At 45.9% G+C, this 13,654-nt stretch overlaps 1 protein-coding gene across 2 annotated transcripts in view; it reads left to right on the top strand.

Moving 5' to 3' along the window:
* The window catches only part of LOC147099468 (protein phosphatase 1 regulatory subunit 29-like), a 566,107-nt gene that overhangs the window by 147,947 nt on the left and 404,506 nt on the right, over nucleotides 1-13,654 (top strand). The gene's annotated exons all lie outside the window — the stretch shown is intronic.

Raw genomic sequence — 13,654 nt, 5'->3', positions numbered from 1 at the left:
GGTCAAGGTCAGGCAGCATCTGTGGAGACAGAATTAACGTTTCAGGTCAATGACCTTTCATCTGAACTGGCAGATGTTAGAGATGAACAGCTTTTAAGCAGGCGCCTGCGAACACCACCACCTCCAAGTTCCCCCCCAAGTCACACGCCATCCTGACTTGGAAATATATCGGCCGTTCCTTCATCGTCGCTGGGGCAAATTCCTGGAACTCCCTCCTTAACGGCACTGTGGGAGCACCTTCAGCACACGGACTGCAGCGGTTCAAGAAGGCGGCTCACCGCCACCTTCTCAAGGGGCAATTCGGGATGGGCAATAAATGCTGGCCTTGCCAGCGACGCCCACATCCCATTAAGGAAAAAAAAAAGAAAATACAGAGCCAGGGAAAAGGGATCAGAAAAAGAATAAACATAGAAACATAGAAACATAGAGATAGGAACAGGAGTAGGCCATTCGGCCCTTCGAGCCTGCTCCGCCATTCAATGAGATCATGGCTGATCTTCATCTGAGATCTTAGCTGATCTTACCAGTTCAGTACCCCGTCCCCGCCTTTTCTCCGTAACCCTTAATCCCCTTAGCCTTCAGAAATATATCCAATTCTCTCTTGAAAATATTTATTGAATTAGCCTTCACAGCCCTCTGTGGCAGGGAATTCCACAGGCTCACCACTCTTTGAGTGAAGAAATTCTTCCTCATCTCTGTTTTAAATGATTTGCCCGCTATTTTTAGACTGTGGCCCCTGGTTCTGTGCTCCCCTGCCATTGGAAACATTCTCTCTGAATTCAGCCTGTCCAGGCCTGCCATAATTTTATATGTTTCGATGAGATCCCCTCTCAATCTTCTAAACTCCAGTGAGTACAAGCCCAAACTATTCAATCTCTCCTCGTAGGTCATTCCCGCCATTCCAGGTATCAGCCTGGTGAATCGCCGCTGCACTCTTTCCATGGCAAGAACATCCTTCCGCAGATGGGGCGACCAAAACTGTACACAATACTCCAGATGCGGTCTCACCAGCACCTTGTACAGCTGTAGTAAGGTATCCCTATTCCTATACTCGAACCCCCTTGATATGAAGGCCAACATACCATTTGCCTTCTTAATCGCCTGTTGCACCTGCATGCTCTCCTTCAGTGACTGGTGCACAAGAACACCCAGGTCCCTCTGCACTTCCCCATCTCCCAATCTATTGCCATTTAGATAATAATCTACCCTCCTGTTTTTACCCCCAAAGTGGATAACCTCGCATTTATCCACATTATAGTGCATCTGCCACGTATCCGCCCATTCCCCCAACCTGTCCAAATCGCACTGTAGCCTCCTGACATCCTCATCAGAGCCCACCCCTCCTCCTAGTTTAGTGTCGTCAGCGAATTTGGAAATATTGCATCCAATTCCCTGATCCAGATCATTTATATATATTGTGAACAGCTGGGGTCCCAGGACAGATCCTTGCGGCACCCCGCTGGTCACTGCCTGCCACTCCGAAAACGAGCCGTTTATTCCAACTCTCTGTTTTCTATCCGCCAGCCAGTTCTCTATCCACGTTAATACTTTGCCCCCAATCCCATGAGCCTTAATTTTGCATGATAATCTTTTGTGTGGAACCTTATCGAAGGCTTTCTGGAAGTCAAGGTACACCACATCCACTGGCTCTCCCCCATCTATTTTACCAGTTACTTCCTCAAAAAATTCCAGCAGATTAGTCAAACACGATTTACCCTTTGTAAATCCATGTTGACTCTGTCCGATCCTTTCCCCATTTGTCAAGTGCTCCGCTATTTTATCCTTAATAATGGACTCTAGCATTTTGCCCACAACCGATGTAAGGCTTACTGGTCTATAATTCCCTGCTTTCTCTCTACCCCCCTTTTTAAATATTGGGGTAACATTAGCTACCCTCCAATCCACGGGTACTGTTCCCGAGTCAATGGAGTTCCGGAAGATGATCCTTAGAGCATCTGCTATCTCCAGGGCCACCTCCTTAAGTACCCTAGGATGTAGTTTATCAGGCCCCGGGGATTTGTCGGCCTTCAGTCCCCTCAACTTACCCAACACCATATCCCTAGAGATACTAATTTCTGTCAGCTCCTCCCTCTCATTAGTCCCTATGTTTGCCGATATTCCTGGGAGGTTATTTGTGTCCTCCTTTGTGAATACAGAACCAAAGTATGAGTTTAATTGGTCTGCCATTTCCTTATTCTCCATTATATATTCTCCCGAATCGGACTGCAAGGGACCGACTTGGGATTTTACCAGTCTTTTCCTCCTGATATACCGATAAAAGCTTTTGCAGTCTGTCTTTATGTTTGCTGCAAGTTTACTTTCGTATTCTATTTTCCCCTTCCTGATTAATCCCTTTGTCCTCTTTTGCTGTATCCTGTACTGCCCCCAATCTTCCGGTCTGGTGCTTTTTTTTGCCAGTTGATATGCCCTTTTTTTTGATTTTATGCTGTCCCTAATTTCCCTCGTTATCCACGGTTGAGCCACCTTTTTAGGTTTATTTTTATGCCAAACCGGTATAAACATGTTCTGGAATTCTTCCATTCTATCTTTGAATGCTTGCCATTGTCTATCCACTGTCAATCCCCCCAGAAACACCACCCAATCAATCTTACCCAATTCCCGTCTCATACCCTCGTAATTCCCTTTATTTAAGTTCTGGACCTTAGTCTCTGATGCAATTTCCTCACTCTCCATCTCGACTGAGAGCTCGATCATATTATGATCGCTCTGACCCAAGGGGCCTCGTACAAGAAGATTGTTGATAAGTCCCTTCTCATTGCACAATACCCAGTCTAAAATGGCCTGATCTCGAGTCGGCTCCTCGACATATTGGTCCAGATAACCGTCCCGAAAACATTCCAGGAATTCCTCCTCCTCAGAATTTTTACTAATTTGGGTAGTCCAATCAATATGTAAATTAAAGTCACCCATGATGACAGCTGTGCTCTTATCGCACGCTTCTCTAATTTCCCTTTTTATGCCTTCCCTCACCTCCATATTACTATTTGGAGGCCTATATATCACACCCACTAACGTTTTCCTCCCCTTGCTATTTCTCATTTCTACCCATACAGATTCCGTTTCATCCGAGTTAATATCCTTCCTTTCCATTGCATTAATCCCCTCCTTTACCAGCAATGCTACCCCACCTCCCCTACCTTTTTGCCGATCCTTCCTAAATATTGTATATCCCTGGATGTTAAGTTCCCAGCCTTGCCCACCCTGCAGCCACGTTTCTGTAATCCCAATCAAATCATACTTGTTTACCTCTATTTCCACAACTAATTCATCCACCTTGTTCCTAATGCTTCTAGCATTAAGATACAAAGCCTTCAGGCTTGCTTTTTTCACACTCTCATTATGAATTAGTTTGGCCCTTTGTGTTTCTCTCCTTTGCTTATTGCTTCTCACCTTTCTACCATCTATTTCTGACTTCATATGACTTCCCTCTTTTCCACTATCTAGGTTCCCATCCCCCTGCCAAATTAGTTTAAATCCTCCCGAACCGCCCTAGAAAATATTACCCCGAGGACATCGGCTCCCTCACAGCTCAGGTGTAGACCGTCCCCTTGGTACAGGTCACTCCTCCCCAAGAACTGGTTCCAATGCCTCAAGAATTTAAATCCCTCTCCCTTGCACCACTGCTCAAGCCACGTATTTAGCTTATCTATCTTACTCTCTCTAAACTTATTAGCTCGTGGCACTGGTAGCAATCCAGAGATTACTACCTTTGAGGTCCTACTTTTCAATTTAGCTCCTAACTCCCTAAATTCAGCTTGTAGGACCTCCTCCCTCTTTTTACCTACATCGTTGGTACCTACATGTACCACGACAACTGGCTGATCCCCCTCCCCCTTCAGAATGCTCTGCACCCGCTCCGAGACATCCTTGACCCTTGCACCAGGGAGGCAACATACCATCTTGGAGTCTCGGTCTCGGCCACAGAAACTCCTATCTATCCCCCTTACAATTGAATCCCCTATCACTATAAGGCAGAGATCAGTGATAGGGTGGAGGACAGTAGTGTCAAAATAATCAAGTAATGATCAGGTGAGACAAATGCCTTTGGTCGGAGAGATAATGGCCCAGAAATTCCGTTCGCAGCCCTCCTGTGGGCGGACGGCTGCGATTTGGGAAAATCTGCGCCTGGACCAGAGGGCTCCCGGAGGCGCAGAATTCCATTGCTGTGCCTCTTCAAACTGCCGGTGTGCAGGGCACGTGTATCCCAGGGGCGCAGGCGGTTCGCAGCGTCCCTGGGATCACGTAGGCCATGGGGAGCTAATCAGAGCAGGGAATCTCCATTCATAGATTTGACAGGAAGACCTGTCAAATCTATGAATAGAGATCAGCCCCAAAACATAAGTAAAACTTCAAATAAATTTAACAAAAAACATCACATTTTTAAAATGACTATAAATTACATAAATTAACTACTTTAAACAAAAATTTACATTTTTGAAAAAAATAATTAAAGTTTTTAACGGGGCTAAAAATAAACTTACCTTTCTTTAAAGTATTTTAAAATGATAAATCAATGGAAAACATTGGCAAGGCTTGGAAGCTAAGCAGAGCCAGGCCTGGTTAGTACCTGGAGGGGTGACCATCAGGGAAGACCAGAGTGCAGAAGGTCACGGAAGGAGCCCCGAGAAGGGGCGGTTGGTGAGAAGGTCACGGAAGGAGGAGCGGCTGGTGAGCAGGCCCGGGCGTTGGGCTGAAGATTGTCGGACAGGAGGAATGGTGGAAATGGAATGGAATGGCGGCGCGCACTGACGCAGCGGCTTTGCTTCTCCCAGTCATGGGAGCTTGCAAGATCACATTTCGTTGTTCATGTACTTGTGCAATGACAATAAAGTTGAATTATTATTATTATTATTAGTCAACTCTTAGCCTGGTAAAAGCAGGCCTTGCGCCTAGGAGCTGCCAGCTGTATGCCTGCTTTTTCAGGCGCAGCTCTTTCCGACTTACCTGGACTGAAGCAACTGTGAAGAAAACGGAATTCGCAGCCGCACGCGCTGCCTCTCCAGCGCAGGCATTTGACCCGTCGAGCCCCTTCTTCACAGAACGGAAGTTCCGGTTTCCAGCGCATGCGCAGTGCATGCCTAAAACCGGCACTTCCGTTGGCCCTACAGGTGAGTACACAGTGCGTATACACCCGTAGGGGACATGAATTTCTGGGCCAATGTCATAGCCCGGCACACAGGTTGCCAAGAACCACGGTCATTGCCAGTCGGAGGTGGTCCTTAAGGTCCCTATTGCAATGCTGCAGTGTGCTGCTCTTGGCAACCGAGACAGAATGGCATTGACATTGGGCAAAGAGAAGGTGAGACGATCATTGCGAGTGCCAGAGGACAGAGGGAGAAGTCAGGGTGGCAACAAAGGGAGCGATGCTTGCAAAAGCAAAATGAAAGTAATTCACTGAGGAGATGCAATGTCAGACTTGGGAGTGGGTTTCATCTTGATTTTTTTGCAGACAGCTGGAAAGCTCCAATTTGTCCATTGTTAAGATGTACTGTAAATCCTTGTGAGCGACAGATGGCTAAGACACTAACTATATCAGTATGTGTTAATAAGTGACAGTTTGGATATGAGAGAAAGCATGATTGCAAGCTCGCCGCTAATGCGTATAAATCAGGAGCTAGCCTTCATAGGCGTGTTATAACCTTGGCTAAGTGACAATGACCGACATGAGATATGTTCTCGATTATTTAAAAAATGAACTCTGTAAATACAGGGGTTTCTCCATCAGAAGATCAGCAGAAACCTCAGAAAAATGGCATAGGTGGCCAAACAAAAAGCCACTTTTATTTGGGTTCTGTCGATCTACCGCTGAAGCATGATAGAGGCCCGCTGGAGAAAATATACAGTGACGGGATCTGTTCCTCACTTCACTCACCATGTAACTACTGGTTCGAGTCTGTTCTCTGGTTAGGTATTTAAGTATTTTTGGCCACGGGATTCACACAGCTCGGGAACCGCATCTGTCAACCTGAGGCGGGAGTTCAGTGGCCATTGCTCCAGCTGATTACTTGACAGTGTGAACTATACAGTGAAAGCTCCCACCTGACAGATGATCACTTTCCTCAGGCAGAAGCTGTTGCTCAGTCCATTTCCAGCACAGATTCTGCAGGCTGCAAGTGTTTCCAGCAAAGTTTCCATCCCGTGTCACCTCATTGGAAGAACCTCTCTCACCATTGACAGAATGCTTCTGTCATCTGTACTTCACCTGCCATCTATTCCATTAGCATCGGTGCACTTTATACTCTCTCACCTTGGTCCTCAGAATCCCACCACGATCAGCCCCAACACCAGCAGCACCAGGCACACCAGCAGCACCAACAACAACACCAACCTTCTCCGCAATCACCTGATGCTGCACAGGTCACAGGGCATCAGCACCCGACCATATTGTTGCCCGGGAGGCCAGCGATGGCCTCACCATGGCCAGATTTACTTCACTTGACGATGTACACCAAGGCTGCCACATGATGCGCCAGGTTGGCACCACCCCACACCAACACCATAATGCCCAAGCCATTCCTTTCACACTCGTTGCCATTGCAGGGGGTACCGTTATGTCTCACCATTCACTGCAACTCACTAAGTCACTTCCAAAGGTACACACAAATTTGTCCAAGACTGGAAAGTGTTGAAAATAAAGATTTTTATGTTTGACACCACATTAACAAAACCTTTACATAAACTTTGGATAAAACACCCAAGTGCCCACCCTTGTGTGTTGTTAGTTGATATGATTGCACTAGGATGAGGGTGAGTGTGAGGGGTGGCTAGTGAGATGGGGAAGTGATAATGTAGATAGAGAGAGAGGGGATGGGTGGAGATGCAAGGTAAGTTGGTGTGAGTAAGGATGTGCAGGAGTAGGGTAGGGAAGGCATAGTGATGGGGATGTGATGAGAGGCACAGCAGGATGCAGTTGAATGTGGCTTTGCACTAACTGACATGAATCAGTCATTCATGAAAGAAAGACTTATGAAATAATACTGAGCGGCCTGCGGGTGACGCTGTCCAGGGAGAGTATAAATACTCGGGCACGGGCCCAGCTTGCGCAGGACATTCTTAACAGGAACTAGTGAAGGACACAACTGGACCTCTATGTTGTAAAACAGTTGATTAAAGTTTTGTTTAACGCTTAGACCAAGTGCCTAGTACTGTAGCTTTCTTATGTCACTAACGTTTTCTGTTTTAATGAGATCATTGAAATGGTTGCAGCACTGCACCCAGGTCCTCCTCTGCAATCTACAACCAGGCTGCCTTGGTCTCCTGGGGAGGTCTCTTCCACTCATCGGAAGGGAAGAGGACCTCCCTGACTGCTCTGACTCTCTCCATAAGCATATGGAGGGAGTCATCAGAGGACCTCTGTGCAGTCAATTCAATTCAAATGCTTTATTGGCATGAAAGTTTACAGGGAACCATATTGCCAAAGCTTACATAACAAAAAGTACAGTTTTCCAACATTCTGTAGGTGTCAAACAATTTTGACCTTCGTTGGGTACATACAATATTAATTTAAACAATATTAATTTAAACAGTCGTTGAACATCGTTGGGTACATTCAGTATTAATTTTAAACAGTCCTCAGGTTGTGACATGTTGTTACATATTTGGCACCAAGGTATGGTCTGTCTCCTTCTCCCAGGACTAATCTTAATTTTGACAGGTCATCCAATTCTTTGAAATCTGGGGTTGTTTGGCTGAGCTTGTCAAATAATATGTTTCTTGTTTTGTTGAATTTTTCGCATTTTAGGAGGAAGTGCATCTCTGTCTCAACCTCGCCGGCCAGACATTGATCGCATATTCTATTCTCTCTAGGCTGCCAGGATTTCTTGTATCTTCCTTTTTCAATTGCCAGTTGGTGGTCGCTTAGTCTGAACCTGGTGAGGGTCTGTCTCTGTTTTGTGTCTCTGATGGTCGAGAGATAGTCTGCCAGTTTATATTCTCTTTTTAGGGCCCGGTAACATTCTAATCTGCTTTGGCTTTTGGTTATTTTGTTCCAATGTTCCAGGTAGGTTTCTTTGCATTGTTTAATGATTTGGTTCACTCGGATTGGTGTTTGGACGGCAGTGTTGGTCTGGGACTGGTCAGGGTCTGGCTGAGTAGGAGTACTTAGTTTCAGTAGCAGCTGACTTAGGGGACTCTTTTCTGGGTTTAGCTCTTGGGTCTGGAAGGCTTTAAAATGAATTGTGTCTGGGGAGCTAGATTTGAGGTGATTTAGGAAGTTTAGTGCTCGTTTTTGGATGTTTATTATCAGTGGGTATCTGCCTAGTTCGGCTCTGCATGCATTTGTTGGTGTTTTCCTTTGGGTGCGAAGAATGCTTCAGCAAAATTCTGCATGTAGGGCTTCTATTGTGTGTTTTTCCCATTTAGTGTAGCTATGGTGATTGAGCGGGCCCCATACTTCACTACCGTACAGCGCAATGGGCAGGATTATGCTGTCAAATATTTTGAGCCAGATTTTGATTGGGATTTGGATGTTGTAGAATTTTCTTTTTATTGCATATAGGGCTCTTCGGGCTTTTTCTTTTAGTGCATTCACTGCTATGCTGAAGCTCCCTGATGCTGTAATGGTTAAATCAAGGTAAGTGTAGCTCATAGTGTGTCCTATGATGGTATCACTGAGAGTAAACTGGTATTTGTTTTCCTGACACCTGGGCCTTTTTTGAAAAATCATGATGTTGGTTTTCTTTAGATTTACTGTCAGGGCCCAATTTTGGCAGTATTTGTCGAGTAGGTCTAATTGTTGCTGTAATCCCTGTTCTGTGGGAGACAGCAGAACCAGGTCGTCCGCATAGAACAGGGATTTCACTTCTCCATCCAGGAGACAGAGACCCGGTGACTCGCTTTGCTCCAGCATGTCTGCTAATTCATTTATGTATATGTTGAACAGGGTCGGGCTCAAATTGCAGCCCTGCCGGACGCCTCTTCTCTGGGTGAAGAAACCGGTGCGTTTGTCTCCAATTTTGACACCGCATTTATTTTTCAGATACATCGATTTAATAAGGTCATAGACTTTGCCCCCTATTCCACACTGAAGAAGTTTATAATAGAGCCCTTCGTGCCAGATAGAGTCAAAGGCTTTCTTGAAGTCAATGAAACAAGCGAATATTTTCCCATTTTTTGTTTGGTGTATATGTTTTTCAATGAGAGTGTGAAGGGTATAGATATGGTCGGTGGTGCGGTGTTTTGGAAGAAAGCCTATTTGATTTTTTCTAAGGATATTATGTTTGTTAAGAAAATCCAGTAATCTACTATTTAGAATACTGCAGAATAACTTCCCTAGACAACTGTTGACACAGATGCCGCGGTAGTTATTTGGGTCTGATTTGTTTCCACTTTTATATATGGGAGAGATGAGTCCTTGGCACCAGACATCGGGAAAACAGCCTGAACGTAATATGATGTTGAATAACTTGAGTACAGCACCCTGCATCTCCATATTGCTGAACTTGAGCATTTCATTTTTGATGTTGTCTGGACCACAGGCTTTCTTTAGGTGGAGAGATTTTGTTTTTGTGGCCAGTTCTTTCCATGTGACTGGGGAGTCTGGAGGGTTTTGGTTGTCTTTAATTGTTGCTTCTAATGTGTGGAGTTTTTCTGTGACATGATGTTGACTTGGGTTTGTTTCGTTTATTGGGATGTCTTTGTAGAGGTTTTCAAAATGTGTTCTCCAGATGTCGGCATCTTGGATTGGTAATGCTTGCAATTGTGTTGTACTCAGGTTATTCCACATATCCCAGAATTGATTTGGATTAATGGAGTTTTCAATTTCTTCGAGTATTTTGTGGGTATAATTTTGTGTTCTCTCTCTCTCTCTCTCTCTCTCTCTCTCGCTCTGTCTCTCTCTCTCTCGCTCTGTCTCTCTCTCTCTCGCTCTGTCTCTCTCTCTCTCTCTCTCTCTCCTGTCTCTCTCTCTCTCGCTCTATCTCTCTCTCTCTCGCTCTGTCTCTCTCGCTCTGTCTCTCTCTCTCGCTCTGTCTCTCTCTCTCGCTCTGTCTCTCTCTCTCGCTCTGTCTCTCTCTCTCTCGCTCTGTCTCTCTCTCTCTCTCTCCTCTCTCGCTCTGTCTCTCTCTCTCTCGCTCTGTCTCTCTCGCTCTCGCTCTGTCTCTCTCTCTCTCGCTCTGTCTCTCTCTCTCTCGCTCTGTCTCTCTCTCTCTCCTCTCTCGCTCTGTCTCTCTCTCTCTCGCTCTGTCTCTCTCTCTCGCTCTGTCTCTCTCTCTCGCTCTGTCTCTCTCTCTCTCGCTCTGTCTCTCTCGCTCTCGCTCTGTCTCTCTCTCGCTCTGTCTCTCTCTCTCTCGCTCTGTCTCTCTCTCTCTCTCCTCTCTCGCTCTGTCTCTCTCTCTCTCGCTCTGTCTCTCTCTCGCTCTGTCTCTCTCTCTCTCTCTCTGTCTCTCTCTCACTCTGTCTCTCTCTCTCTCGCTCTGTCTCTCTCTCTCTCGCTCTGTCTCTCTCTCTCGCTCTGTCTCTCTCGCTCTGTCTCTCTCTCTCGCTCTGTCTCTCTCTCGCTCTGTCTCTCTCTCTCTCGCTCTGTCTCTCTCTCGCTCTCTCTCTCGCTCTGTCTCTCTCTCGCTCTGTCTCTCTCTCTCTCGCTCTGTCTCTCTCTCGCTTTCTCTCTCGCTCTGTCTCTCTCTCGCTCAGTCTCTCTCTCTCTCTCGCTCAGTCTCTCTCTCTCTCGCTTTGTCTCTCTCTCGCTCTGCACTCCAATGCTGTAGTGCACTGACAACACTATGTTAGATTAAACTTCAAATCTAATGTGGCCATGGTCTCTTTAAAGATCCCGGCTGAAAACGCGTCATGAATGACCTCATCAGACCCGCTCCATCTAATTGGCTTGGGTAACACGCTGGGTGGGCTTAATAGGTCCCATAAAGGTAAGTTCATTTTCAACAGCGAGATGGAACCAGCAGAGGGGTCACAAACTCACCACGGATACCGCCCGCACCGAACCCGCCCCGGTGGGCAAAATTCCGGCCAAAGTGTCAGATGTGGCTCAGTGGGTAGCATTCTCACCTCTGAGTCAGAAGGTCGTGGGTTCAAGTGCCACTCTAGAGACTTGAGCGCAAAAATCTAGGCTGACACTCCCAGTGCAGTACTGAGGGAGTGCTGCACTGTCGGAGGTGCCGTCTTTCGGAAGAGACGTTAAACCGAGGCTCTGCTCTCTCAGGTGGACGTAAAAAAACCTCCTGGCACTATTTCGCAGAAGAGCAGTAGCCAATATTTATCCCTCAATCAACATAACAAAAACAGATTATCTGCTCATTATCACATTGCTGTTTGTGGGAGCTTGCTGTGCGCAAATTGACTGCTGCGGTTTCCTGCATTACAACAGTGACTACACTTCAAGAAGTACTTCATTGACTAAAGCGCTTTGGGACATCTGGTGGTCGTGAAAGGCGCTATAGAAATGGAAGCCTTTCTTTCTAAGCCCTTTATGCAACAGATAGTATGTAATGATCCAACAGCAATCTTAATGCGACCATATACATATAAATCATGAAGGGTTTAGTTAGAATAAATAAAGAGAAACTGTTTCCAATGGCTGAAGGGTCGATAACCAGAGGGCACAGATTTAAGGTGATTGGCCAAAGAACCAGAGGCGACATGAGGAAAAACATTTTTACACGAGTGGCTAGGATTTGGAACGCGGTGCCTGATAGGACGGTGGATACAGATTCAACAGTAGCCTTCAAAAGAGAATTGGATACATACTTGAAGGAGAAAAAATTGCAGGGATGTGGGGAAAGAGCGAGGGAGTGGGACTACCTGGATTGCTCTTTGAAAGAGCCGGCGCAGACTCGATGGGCCGAATGGCCTCCTTCTGTGCTGTACTATTCTACGATTCTATGATTCTAACATCTTACCTATCTTAGAGTGTAAGTGCACAACAATGGATACTGAGATGTATATGAGACATGAAGTACTAGATGTTGGTGCAGTAAATTGTCAGCTTTTACTGCATACTCTACACAAAGGAGGTGAAGTGACACTAATATAAGCCACACAGCACCAGATGTGAATGAATCATAACTTATTACCTCGAGTTTACTGGACACACAAAAGAGGATCACGATAAATGTAGCAGCAGTACTGTGCAAGATGTGAATGAACAGTTAGCCTTTATTGTAATGTGGACTGCAGAGTTGCTGAGGAGACCAACATGAGTCATACTGCATAAGTGACTTAGCAGCCTTCACCTTGTGTTTACGTAGAATCCACTGGAAAAAAAATTCAACAATTCTGGCCTCTTGAGCGCCCCCGATTTCCATCACCCCACCATTGGCGGCTGTGTCTTCAGCTGCCGGGGCCCTAAGCTCTGGAATTCCCTCCCTAAACCTCTCCGATCTCTCTACCTCTCTCTCATCCTATAAGATGCTCCTTGAAGCCTACCTCTACCTGCCCTAACATCTCCTTATGTAGCTCGGTGCCAAAATTTACTGGTAACACTCCCGTGCAGCGCCTTGGGACATTTTAACTACATTAAAGGCGCTATATAAATGCAAGTTGTTGTTGTTTATTAAGAAAATTGGCACTTTTAGTGGTGAATCCCTCCATGGCCTCGCTCCTTCAGCCCCACAACCCCCCCGAGATATCTGCGCTCCTCTAAATCTGCCCTCCTGAGCATCCCTGATTATAATCGCTCAACTATTGGTGGCCGTGCCTTCTGTTGCCTAGGCCCTAAGCTCTGGAATTCCCTGCCTAAACCTCTCCACCTCTCTACCTCTCCTCCTTTAAGACGCTCCTTAAAACCGACCTCTTTGACCAAGCCTTTGGTCACCTGCCCTAATTTCTCCTGATGTGACTCGGTGTCAAATTTTTTGTCTTAAAATACTCCCGCGGAAGGGCCTTGGGGCCTTTTACTACATTAAAGGCGCTATATAAATAGAAGTTGTTGTTGTTGTTATTATTTTAGATCTACAATGACATGGCAGCTTAGCACAGCTCAGAAATACTTACAGATATTACACTATAGCTGTGCGCTGTTTGAAAACTTGTGGGTGATGAATAATGTTAAATGGAACCTATTTACCATGAACAATTAACACACTTGTGAAGTTTAGTTTAAGAATCGGAGGTGCCGTCTTTCAGATGAGACGTTAAACCGAGGCCTCGTCTGCCCTCTCAGGTGAATGTAAAAGATCTCACGGGCACTATTTCGAAGAAGAGCAGGGGAGTTCTCCCCGGTGTCCTGGGGCCAATATTTATCCCTCAACCAACATCACTAAAACAGTTTCTCCAGTCACTATCTCATTGCTGTTTGTGGGAGCTTGCTGTGCACGAAATGCGTTTCCCACATTACAACAGTGACTACACTTCAAAAGTACTTCATTGGCTTTAAAGCGCTTTGGGATTTCCTGAGGTTGTGAAAGGCGCTATAGAAATGCAAACGTTCTCCTTGGAACAGAGAAGGTTTAAGTGGTGACCGAATAGAATTTTCAAGATGATGAGAGGTTTTGATAGAGTAGAGAGAGAAAAACGATTCCCCCTGGTGAGTGGGTCAATAACCAGAGGTCACAGAGTCAAAATCATTGGAAAAGGATCTCGAGGGGCGATGAGGAGATATTGTTTCACTCAGAGAGTTGTCGGGATCTGGAACGCTCGACCTGAAAAGCTGGTGGAAGCCGATTCCATCAATGATTTTAAA

This window comes from Somniosus microcephalus, chromosome 28 (assembly GCF_052327205.1).
Source record: "Somniosus microcephalus isolate GS21.2 chromosome 28, FLI_Smic_1.0, whole genome shotgun sequence".
NCBI classification, from domain to species: Eukaryota; Metazoa; Chordata; class Chondrichthyes; order Squaliformes; family Somniosidae; genus Somniosus; species Somniosus microcephalus.
This window is presented reverse-complemented; position numbering and strand designations above follow the sequence as displayed.